At 40.2% G+C, this 8,644-nt stretch overlaps 1 long non-coding RNA gene across 1 annotated transcript; it reads right to left on the bottom strand.

The window, feature by feature from the left end:
• Positions 1–1,012: 1,012 nt before the first annotated feature.
• Positions 1,013–2,583, bottom strand: LOC117152045. Its single transcript, XR_004462270.1, has 3 exons — positions 2,514–2,583; positions 1,740–1,742; positions 1,013–1,023 (listed from the first exon to the last, which is right to left on the bottom strand). It is a non-coding gene; the product is annotated as an uncharacterized LOC117152045 (long non-coding RNA).
• Between the last annotated feature and the right edge of the window lie 6,061 nt (positions 2,584–8,644).

The following is an 8,644-nucleotide window of genomic DNA, read 5'->3' as shown; positions in this document are numbered from 1 at the left end:
TTACTCAGGTGGATGGATAGAAACTGAGTATCGGTACCCAGCATCCTAACATCTAATTTCTCCTTAATTCTGGTTTTGAACACTTCAATCCTATCCTTCGTTCCAAACACAAGAATGTCATCCACATACACAGCTACAATCAGATCTTTAGACGCATTCACATACATATACGGATCACTCATACATGGATTCAGACTCATACCTTTCAAAATACTATTAATGTACCTAAACCACATTCTTCCGGCTTGCTTCAGTCCATACAGGCTCTTTTTGAATTCGCACACATATCGAGTCCTGTCTTTTCCTGGAACTTTAAAAAATTCTGGTTGCTCCATATATATATCCTTATCCAGCAGACTGTTGAGATATGCACACTCCACATCGATATGCTCGTAACCCCGCTCATTCTCTGCACACAGAGCAAGCAGAATTCTTAGAGTTCTGTGCTTTACTATTGGACTGAAGGTTTCTGAATAATCTAGGTCTAGGTCTCTGCCAGAATCCCCGAGCTACAAGTCTAGCCTTATATCTATCAGGGTCTCTCTTTATGCCAAGCACCCACTTACAGTCTATAATATCTTTGTTCAAAGGTCTTTGCACAATGTCTCACACATCTTTATTTTTTAGATTGTCTAACTCCTTCATTATTGCATCAGTCCACTTTCCTTCATTATTGCATCAGTCCATTTAGATTGTCTAACTCCTTCATTATTGCATCAGTCCACTTTTGAGCATCTGGCCCCCTCAGTACTTCGTACACATTCACAGATACACACATGCTTTAAGTTTTGCAAACGGTGGCAACATGAGCGCAACTATCACACGTCTTTGGCTTATGTAATCTTGCCGACCTCCTGGGCACAGTTGGTACACTCACAACCTCCCCCCGATTATTGTCATTCGTTAAATTGTCCATGAAATAGTCAGTCTCCCCTTCATTGTTTTCGCCATCACTTTGAGTTTCAACGTCAGTCTAGTCAACTCCCCTTCCAAGTTCCAAATCTTCTACGTCCCATATCTATTCTGAGAATCTCCTTTTTATGTTACTCGTATCCATCTTAACACTCTTGTAGGGAAACACATTCCCCGCGGACCTGACATGACAAGATATTATTACTTTCGTGGTTTTTGGCAGGTAGATCCTATAACCCTTGACCTGTCGGTCGTAACCTACAAATATCCCTTCATCTGCCCTGCTATCAAATTTTCCTCCGCTTGGGTTTCTCAGGTACTAGACTCTGCGCCCAAATACTCTCAGTTTGTTGGTCTCCCCTTGGAAGTCGCATCCCTTACTTTTCCATAATTCCAATCGGATCTTGTCTCCGATAGCAGCGGATGGGCATAGATTCCTTATGTGACATGCAGTGTTCACAGCTTTTCTTCGATGCGATGCTTCTTTCTTCGAGTAGAAGATCGGATTTCACGACTCTCGCGGTTAGATCCTTATCGATCCTTGTTTTTCTAATGTACGTCGCGTAATTTGGATCCGCCACGAGGCCGGCCAAAAGGAAACATGCCATAACGTGGTCCTCAATTCTTATACCTACACTGGACAACTTATCATACAGGTCCTGGATCCTTCCGCAGTACGCGGAGATACCCATGCTGGGGGTCTTCTCAATAGTTCCCAATTCCCGCATGCATAAAACAATGTCCATCGATGTAGACTTCCCATGGACGTCTTCCAGTGCTTTCTAGCATTCCTTCACTGTTTTCAAGGTTCTGATATTCCCGAGAACATGCTGGAAAATGTATGCACGTGTTTTGTTGTCCATTTTCATGCAGTCTGGTTTCAACCTTTCTGCTGCCGTAAATCCTGGCTCTACTGTATCCCAACAGCCCAGGAAAACCAACGAGGCTTCCGTCATCGTCTTCCAATATTCATAATTGCCCTTTCTCAGGATTGGATTCATATCCTTGTCCACATCACCCATTCCGTTGTCACAGGGTAAATTTGACTCCGATAAGATAGTTAATCCTAATTATTTTATCATGAGTCACCGCCAGGGTAACATCCAGTCACTCCAAACATGACCAAAGTCCAGAGTAACATCCAAACATGATACGACCAAAGTCTTTCTCCCACTCCAACCACTAAACTCATATAAATACTCCTCTCAAAATCACCCGAGTAGTCTGCAGTCTGCAATACTCAAAACCTACCCAAAACCTTATCGTTGTGAACCTCGAATATAATAAAAAGTTTATTGTATAAGTGTGTGAAAATAAAGAGCTCGATCTCCTGTTTTGAGATCGACACTTTGTAATAATTTGATAAATTATTACGCTACATTTTGGCGATCCTGCCAGGATCCATTCGGTTCAGTGAAAACGAAATTACGATTTCGGTGTACGCGCATCATTGAAGATCGAAGGATCAGCGGACCACTACGAATCTTTGTTACTACGAAGCCCTGCAGCAACTTTCAACGTTCCACTACGGTGAAACTAGACGAGAGGACTCGTCTCAGGACTCAGGATTCGGGATCTAGAACCAACCAGAGAGGAAACACCCCAGAGGCTCCTCAACGACCATAGCTACTACGGTAAGCTGGAAATCTGGATTCATTTTTACGTTACTGTTCCTCAACCATTTCGAGTTCAATTAACAACGATAGTCCAAATTCAATAAACTCCATTAAAATCATGTCCACACCTCGAAAAGAAAAAATCGAAGCCATTAACATCGCTTCTGCACCCGGAGCTATGGATATGTTAACTCGTACCATACTCGACGCTATGCAGAAACAAAACGAGCGAATCGAACTTCTTGCGCAATGTATAAAAGAAACAAAACAAATGGCCGATAGTGAAAATAAAAAACGTGCAGCAGAGATAGAACTATTAGGAAAAAATATCTCGAAAATGAATTTAGAACATGACGCTACTACTGAATTAGACGAATCTAGTATCGCGAGAAACAGACCTCCTCCACCGATTCGACCAGAAGCTAACGATCACCTTTCCGGTGAAGACCGTTTATCGCAATTTACTTCTCCGAGCTTACGAGCCAGAGACGCGGTAGTGTGTATTCCACAGCTAAATGGCGAAGACGATATCGGAGTAGCAGAGTTCATACGCGAAGTGCATGAAGTACGAGCCATGTGTAGCGAACAATCAATCATACTCTAAATAATTAAGATCGATAAAATTACAGGTAAAGCCGCAATGACCATCCGCAATATACGGATTAGTGAATACGTACAACTGTACGATGCCCTACGACGAAACGTAGCCACCCGAGCCTCCGTTCGGGAACAACTAGATCAGCTACGCGAAATAACACAGCACTACAACGAAGATGTTTAAAGTTATATCATCAGGTTCCGCAGAGGGTTCAATAAGCTACAGTATAGTATAATAAACGAAATTACTAGACGAGCAATGAACGATAGAATGCCGAGAGATTTCGTAACCGATTTCATTCGAGGCCTAAAAACCGAAATAGGACAAGTATTACTCGCCAACCCACCATGCAATATCATCGAAGCTGAAAAGAAAGCCACCGACATTGAGCGATACTTCAGAGAAGATCGAAATCGACGACCAAGACCAATGGAACGACCATCGACCAATAATCCCAACCCAATCATTAAAAAACCAACTCCAACACCTAATCCAATGCCAAGAACCTTCCGGCAAGACGAACGAATACCATGCTTCAACTGTAATCAAATCGGACATGCCTCCAGTTAATGTAGAAATTTTCGATCACCCGGCCAATATCCGAGACCACCAGGAGTCCACAGTATAGAGACACGCAAGGAGGAAATGGAGGAACCAATAGACCAGACCTACGAATTAACGCCACAACAGGAAGACTACCCACAGTGTTTCTACGATCCAATGGACGACAACATAAATTCCTCGTTGACAGCGGAGCAGGAATTAACATATTCAAGAGAAGATGTGTGTTACAACCCAGGAAAGTAAAAGAACAAAAATTCTCAATGGGATACTCTAGATTTACTACTAATGTACACGCCTTTGTGAAATTATTCGGTAAAACTCTAGAATTCTTTGTAGTAGATGACAATTTTCGAATCATAGAGTACGACATACTCGGTTTACCAGCTCTATCTAAATTCAAATTTCAACTCTCGAACCAAGAACTAAAGCTTGACGGCAGTATTCTTTTATTGCAACAGGAAAACAACGTACCCCCGAAGCAAGCAGTGTCAAAGACAGTTTACTTGGAAGGAAAACCGACAACGGTATGCTTTATCAATGGCGGTGAGTGCCCAGCCAAAATAACCAGTCTTATCGAAAACTCAAATACATATGATCAAGTCTCCACATTGAAAGATTTAGTATGTCGTTTTTAGATTTCAGACTCTCGCATATAGAGAAAACTCTCTGCGAACCAATCGAAAAGATATTGCTGTTTTACCTCGACGTATTCAATTTAGAGACCGACTTTTTACCTTGTACTAACCTTACTAAGCACATAATAATGTTAAAACAGAACAAAGTCATTAACACAAAATCCTACCGACCATCCGAATGCCACAAAGAGGAAATTAAACGACAAATTGACAAAATACTACAAAAGAACATCATAGAACCATCTGATTCCCCTTACAATTCGCCAGTCTGCGTAGTACCGAAAAAGGCAGACGCCTCAGGGAAACAGAAATGGCGAATCGTAATAGACTTCAGAAAAATAAACGAGCTAACTGACCAAGACCCATTACCCGACATAGACAACATACTATCCCAACTAGGCAATGCAAAATTCTTCTCAGCCCTCGATTTATCCTCCGGATTCCACCATGTCCCAATGGACACAGACTCTAAGAAATACACAGTATTCTCCACACTACGAGGGCACTACCATTACAATAGAATGCCATTCGGTTTAAAGAATGCACCTGCAATGTTCCAACGCATGATGGATACCGCGCTAAGAGGACTTATAAATAAACATTGCTTTGTCTATTTAGACGATATTATAATATTCCGATAGTCGATTGAAGAGCACAATAGCAACCTCGCGATAATATTGCAACACTTACGCGAACTCGGATTCAAAATACAGCCGGATAAATGTGAATTCCTTAGGTGTAAAGCCAAATCCCAAAAAATTAGAAGCCGTTTGCAATTTCAAACAGCCACGTAATCCCACAGACATCAAATCTTACTTAGGACTAGCAGGTTATTACCGCAAGTTCATCAGAAATTTTTCCAAAATCGTGAAACCATTGACCGAACTTACAAAAAAGGAGACACCATTTCATTGGACAGATAAAACCCAGGAAGCATTCCAGACATTAAAAGACAAACTCTGTTCATCACCCGTATTGAAATTCCCAGACTTTGCAAAACAATTCACATTAACGACTGACGCCAGTAACGAAGGTATAGGTGCGATCTTATCATAGGATGGACATCCATGTTGTTATATCTCGCGAACTCTAAACCCACCGGAACAAAATTATTCCACTACAGAAAAAGAACTTTTAGCAATAGTATGGGCCGTGAAACGCCTCCGACAATATCTATTAGCTACAGAACTGCAAAGACCCCTCATCACGCTTGATGAGATGGTAATTAAAATTAGAAGAATATGAATACGACATAGAATATACGAACTAGAATACATGTTCTGACCAGACGACGCGAAAATTTTAACATAGAACTTGATAAAAAGTATCACGATTGGGAAAAATCTACCGACGCGTTACCCAAAATTCTCAAAATGACTCCGAACCGTAAATCTTTCTATCAATTATCCAAAACGGAGCTAGGAAATTACGACAGAATCGAATGGTTAGCTAAATTAAACGAAATTATTCATACAAACCAGAAGATAGGTATAGGCGACGACAGTTTCACACAGACCGAGAAGAACGCGATCAAACGAATTTTATTATTCCTGAAGGACACACCCCTCGAACCAAACGATAAAATTGCTATGGATTTATTAGACCCATTGAAAAAGACGAAGAAAGGCAATCAGTACATTCTATCCATACATGACGAACTGACAAAATACTTATTACTCGTACCATTAAAGACCTAGCAAACGGAAACAATTTGGAACGCACTCTTGAATCATTACATTTACATCTTTTCCGCTCCAAAAAAAAAAATATTAACTGACCGCGGACAGAATTTTATATCTAGTTTGATGCAACAGTACGAAGACGCGTTCGAAATCAAACATATCAAAACGACATCCTTCCACCCACAAAGTAACGGATCTTTAGAACGAACACACGCAGTAGTAACAGACATGTTAAAATCGATACAGCGAAATTCGGATAAGGAATGGGACGATCAACTTAACTTTGTATGCCTTGCATATAATACAATGATACACGACTCCACTGGTTACACGCCATTCGAATTTACATTCGGACACCCAGCCCATCTTCCCTCCACAATATCCAAGAATCCCCAACGCACATACGCAGACGAAGTCACGTTCCGCAAAAAAGAATGAGACTCTAGACTCCGACACGCTCGCGAAACATTGATCAAAAGTAAACAGCGATATCAGCGCGACCAAAGACGTAAAATTATAAAACCTCAATCAGTTTTTAAAGAAGGAGACTCCGTTTTAATACATAACGATCATAAAAGGCATAAACTTGATGTGGAATGGTTAGGACCATACACGATTGATAAAGTATGTACTCCATACTATCTGATTCAAGACAAAAAGATACACGGTAATCGTTTAAAACCTTACTTTCCAGGTCGACGCTCCTCTTTGCCGGAATAATATCCGCGCAAATAAATATTACACCATTAGAAGAAAACCCTGTATTCGTAGAAAACATAGGAGAAGGATATTTTACGGCGATACTGCCAATGTTATAGTAGGATTTGACACTAGCGACATATGCGAGCAGATTAGCACAATAGAATCATATGAATTAAAAATAGACTCACGTGCAATCAGCAAAGAATACGCTGAAGAGTTAGACAGATTACAAAATCGTATCAATAACCTAAAACAACTCGCAAAACACTTGAAAGCGTTAACACATATCCGAAGCACATGAGGTTTACTCAACATCATAGATTCCGTATCAAAAAGTCTGTTCAGAACTCTCGACGATGACGATTTTACGCTCATAAACGTGAATATGGACAAACTATTCGATGACAATAATAAAATCAAGACCATAATAGCTAATCCAACAGCACTTATTAGAAAAATTGTAAACTCAGAAAGCCTAAACCACTTAGAGAAATCATATAGCGATATATTGAAACAACAACGGCAGGCAAATATCGATAGATTTATGCTTAAGATGATCATGAAACTTGATACCGCGATGCAAACTTTACACTTCCAATTAGATGAAATACTTAACGTCATGATATTAGGCAAACAAGGAATAATTAGTCCACAAATACTCGACCCCGATGAATTTATAGAAAATTACGCCAAGGCAATAGGTAGCCAGATGTACAACACCGCGATCTCTGCCAAAACCGAACATTTTCAATTCATACTCGACATCAGTGATCTTAAAATCTTCACAATAGATGACAAAATATTTTTCAAAATTATAATACCTTTAGTCTCTAACACAGAATGGAACATATTACGGGTATATCCTATCCCGAGTAAGAGAAATGGAGTATTTTTGGCTCCAGTAGTCGAATATCAGATATATTTAACCTCAGGTCTTTCATTTATAAACGCTGATATCGAGTACTTCAACAAACTTTGTAAGAATCGAGCCGGAACCACTATATGCAAACAAACACTACCAATCCATGACAGAAACTCGAGAACCGATTGTCGCAGCAAAATAATAAACTTCAAACCTCTTATTGAACATTGGCAAATAACTGTACTTAAGATTGAAGACATTAGCTTTATACCGCTCAAAACTAGCAACTTAGCAGTTGCGATACCGGCAAATTCGATAGAAATAGACACAATTTCCCAAACGATACATACCTTGCAAACACTTGACAAGCCTTCCATCATAGGAGCCAACACTTCTTGCGATATATTGTACAAAGATGAGCACATGCGTATAGGCGAAACAAAAAACGAAGTTAAATACGAAATCAAAACAAAAACCCTAGCGCTCAAAACAAACGATAGTTTCACTCATCTGTTAGATAAACTCAAGCGACCATCAAAGATAGAAGATAATTTACAAGGCTATAAAACCACGATGGATAAAATAGGCGACGAGATGGAAACTCATAATTTCGAACATAGAACCAAAAATATACAGTATTGGGGACTAACCACGCTCCAGATATTAGTGTACATAGCATTAGGCATACTAGGTATATATGGATTAAACAAAATAGGGGTATTCAAATGCATCAGGAAATGTATACCGAACAAATTATGTATCAATCTATTTTGCTGCCGAAATGAAATCGTAATCAACAGCCACAATGCGACAGCCCCACCAGTACCACGCACCCTGGCCTCGACACCCAACATTTATATTCCAACCAACACATACCACCTAGAGGAAGAGGAGGAATCAGCTGCAATTTTCAAGCAACGTCAAGTCCGATTCCACAAAAGTCTTCTGAAGAAAATTTGAGGGATCAAGTCCAATCTAAGAAGGGGGGAATGTCATAGGTGAAGTTCGAGCAGCCATATGATAAAACAAAATTCCGAGCGCCTTATCACGTGTGACCGTCCGGTCAGCATCCG

Source organism: Bombus impatiens, unplaced genomic scaffold (genome assembly GCF_000188095.3).
Source record: "Bombus impatiens unplaced genomic scaffold, BIMP_2.2 scf_0626, whole genome shotgun sequence".
Classification (NCBI taxonomy): Eukaryota; Metazoa; Arthropoda; class Insecta; order Hymenoptera; family Apidae; genus Bombus; species Bombus impatiens.
Note: the sequence above shows the minus strand (reverse complement) of the source record. Positions and strands in the feature narration are given on the sequence as shown.